At 46.8% G+C, this 3,552-nt stretch overlaps 1 long non-coding RNA gene across 1 annotated transcript; it reads left to right on the top strand.

Moving 5' to 3' along the window:
- Nucleotides 1-6: 6 nt before the first annotated feature.
- Nucleotides 7-3,552, top strand: LOC109365820. The gene is made up of 2 exons (XR_002111569.1): nucleotides 7-315; nucleotides 1,763-3,552. It is a non-coding gene; the product is annotated as an uncharacterized LOC109365820 (long non-coding RNA).

Here is a 3,552-nt window from a genome sequence, read left to right as displayed (position 1 = left end):
GCCGGCAGGTGTCACGGCTATGGGGCCGGTGTTCCGCGTTCCTCCCCCGGCTCCATGCGGAGCTGGCGGATCGTAGCGGTGCCGCGCTCGCCAGCGGTTAATATCGGAGGAATTTGTTCTGGAAGCGGTGCCCGCTCGGAGTTTCCAGCAAATCCTGGAGCCCTCCCAGGCATTTAATCTCGGCGAAGGAAATGAGATATCCAAATCGGTTTCCCCACCTTCCTCTTGCCATGAGAGCTCCTCAGCCGAGGTCTGGGTTTTGCGGCAGAAAGCATCAGGTGGCTGATGATGATGATGATGATGATGATGAAAGAGGTGGGAATTTGAGTGTGGACGGTCTTTTGGCAGCTGTGCGTTCTTGACAATTAGTGTTCTAACAGAACTGAGGCAAAAACTGAGCTGGTGGATTTGGGCACGATGGCTTCTATAGGCTGCAGGTCCATATGCAATCATCCTGCTTTGCTGCTTTGCAAGTGTGCTTCCAGAGAAAACAACCGAGGTAATATTTCCTATTGTGGCAGTGCTGCAGCTTGCCCAGTGTGCTGCCATCTTTCCTCAGGGCCAGCACTAAACTGGGGGCAGTTATATGAAGATCTCAGCTTTTTTTCCTTTTAAAATCACAGCCTAAACTTCCAATGCGGAGTTTTACAGGGTCACACCTTGCTGCCGAAGGGATTTCTGGTGGAGCTGCTTTGGCTGTTCGAGTTGTGTAGAGCCCATTGTTTAAAAGCAGACTTGCTCCAGCTCACTGAGCCAACAGAGTTACAATAAGTCAGCTGGTACAGCCGTGTTGTGTCATCTCAGACCATTTGGTAGACAGATAGCTTCACGCAAAGACCACAGTGCCCAGCACTCCACAGCTGTTTACGAAATGAGTTTATTTACTCACCACTGACCTCAGGGAATACCTTTAAAAAACCTGCAAATACTCACTTATATGTGAATAAAAGCAGTGAATTTCCTTCAGCTGTGTTTGCTTTTGAAAACATTCCAGCCTGTTAGATTAGTGGCTAGAAATGTTTATGGAAAGAATTTTAAGCCCATTTTAGAGGGTATTCGTGGAAGGCAAAATTTTATCTCGTGAGCACAGTCATTCTTACCGGGTGTTAATTTATGTTCATTAACTCAGGGGATGTAAAGCAGCGTTTTGTGAGTGATTTGTTCGGGTCGTGTATCTCCTGTTTCTCGTCTCTTTGGCTGCCATGCTGCTTCCTATTCCTCCGCTGTGCCAGGGATGGAAAATTTCTCATTTTATTTGTTCGCTTTGCACCTTCTGCGTTTCCATCTGAACAGAGAGCTCCTTTCTTGAGCAACAGTGGAAGTAAACCGCTATCACAAAGCAGACCTGGGGCCCTGGAATATAAAACCACTCCCTGCAATATTTAAATTCCTTTGAAAGCCATCCTCTGCCATATGTCTATAAACACTGTCCAGCTGCAGCAAGATTGTAGATTCTCTGAGTCCGTCTGAATTTAGTGAAGAAATAACAATGCTTGTACTGAGATGGTGTCAACTGCCAGTTTGAGCGTTTTGCTGCACATGTCAAGTGCTTTTTTTCTCCGCTGTAGTTTGTTAGAAGTGGGAGTAGAAGTATAGCGGTGTAATATACTTCTCTTAAATGAGGCTTTATTGCAGGGCATACAGTGTAATTGTGTCGTTTGAGAGGCAGGGATTTAAGGTTAACATCATTACTGCTGTCACAGAAAGAGGCTAATGTGAGCATTCAAGAGTTTTAACATCACATCCAAATCTCTTCATTTAGCAAATGACCGAGAGAGAAGCACCGAGCTCTCCTGGCATGAAAGCAGACCCTCCTGCAGACTGCCCTTTGCCTCGATGGAAAAACATCTGCAAGTTTTTATCCCTAGCTGATGCCATTCATACACGTGTTTGTAAGCTGCACCTCCTCCTGACACCCCACACAGTGCTACCAAGCACCACTTTCCCAAGAAATGTGAAAACTCGGCTGTCTTCATTAATAGGAGTACTTCTCCAACACCTCATTGCCTGTTTTACGAGTGTTCCTGGTCTGTGTAGCCAGCTATCACCCAACCACAGCCACATCTTCTTTTCCTGCTTAGGAGGGAAGCAGCAGAGCTGGGATGCCGGCATAGATGGGATAAATAGCAACAAAGAACACAGCACATCTCCTCTGTTGGATGTCACACATTAAGTACTCCTAGCAGTGATGCTTTGCTGTGGTCCATGAGGACAAGATGGAGTTTCAGGGAATAACAAATGAGAAGATTTCGTGCACAGAAGTTTAAGAAAGCTGCAAACTGCAGGTGGACAAGCATGCTAAATTCAAGAGTGACTCATATGCTGTGTGATGTCTGTTGGGCTCAAGCTGCAGGTCCCTCAAAATCAGGGTTTTATCGCACAGAAATGAGCAGGTTTTTATTGTGAGCTGCGACCACCAATTCCTTACACGTTAGTGCTGGCAGAAAGTGGGTTAGAAATGAAAGGAACAATTTTAGACATATGGTGATCTGGCAAAGCGCTCTGAAATTTTAATTATGCTGTGGAAAGGTCAGGGCTGGATCTGTGCTGGTGGAGGGATAATTTGCTTTTGTAGTTTACGAACATGCCTTTCCAAAATGAAAGGACTGAGAGCTGAAAAATAAAGCGAATGTCTCCTGTGCAGGCAGTTGATTCTGATCTGCTTTTAGAACAGCTTTGCAGAGTCAGGGCCATCTCCAGGATAAGAAGAGTAAGAAATCTCCTTCCCTAACCCTGTTTTCAGAGGGGTAAGCTTGTAAAGAGAGGGTAACACTCCCTCATTCAAAGGCCAAATATTAAGCACCATCCCTAAATTCAAATGCAGCTCTTGAAATATCCTCATCCTTTTCCAATATGATGTTTGTTCACTGAGAGCAGCGGTGCTTGGTGCTGCACGTACCCGGGCAGTGGAACATAACCCCGGAGCCTACAAGGATGAGGCAGGCCCAGAAACAGAGAGGTGAAGTGGTTTACTTAAAGATAAGGCTCATCTCTCCCACCCCCCCAGCTAGAACCAGCTCCTTGATTGCTTTATCCCTGCGCACTTCCACTGACCTTGATTTTTCACGTCGCTGGAGGGATTCCAAATGGCTTTGCTTTGCCATGGGCAGGGCTCCTTTTTTTTTGCCTGGCTACCCACCTATGTGTACCCGCTGCAGCACTGATGGAAAAGGAATCAGAGAACCATCAAAGGAACATGGGGTTGGTGCAGGGGCTGCATGTGGATCAGCACTGATGGCCTTGGGCCTGGAGGGATGTGTGCACGAAGTGGGTGATGGATCAGGTGGGATGTAGAGCTGTAGGCTGGCCCTGTTATAAGGAGCTGTTATAAGGAGATTAGAAATTGTAAAGGATGGGTAAAATAGGGGACTGGGTGTTGAAGGAGATAGGGAAGGGCTTAATAGGAGCTGGGGAAATTGGGCCCTGCTCAACAGTGAGGTCCTCCTCTCCATGCCCATGCCAGGAACTGGGAAGTGAAATTGTGCAAAGTCTGGGGCCAGGGGGAGGAAAGAAGCAAAAAGAGAAAGAAATCCAAGCTAAGAAGAAGGAGAA

Source organism: Meleagris gallopavo, chromosome 2 (genome assembly GCF_000146605.3).
Source record: "Meleagris gallopavo isolate NT-WF06-2002-E0010 breed Aviagen turkey brand Nicholas breeding stock chromosome 2, Turkey_5.1, whole genome shotgun sequence".
NCBI lineage: Eukaryota > Metazoa > Chordata > Aves > Galliformes > Phasianidae > Meleagris > Meleagris gallopavo.
This window is presented reverse-complemented; position numbering and strand designations above follow the sequence as displayed.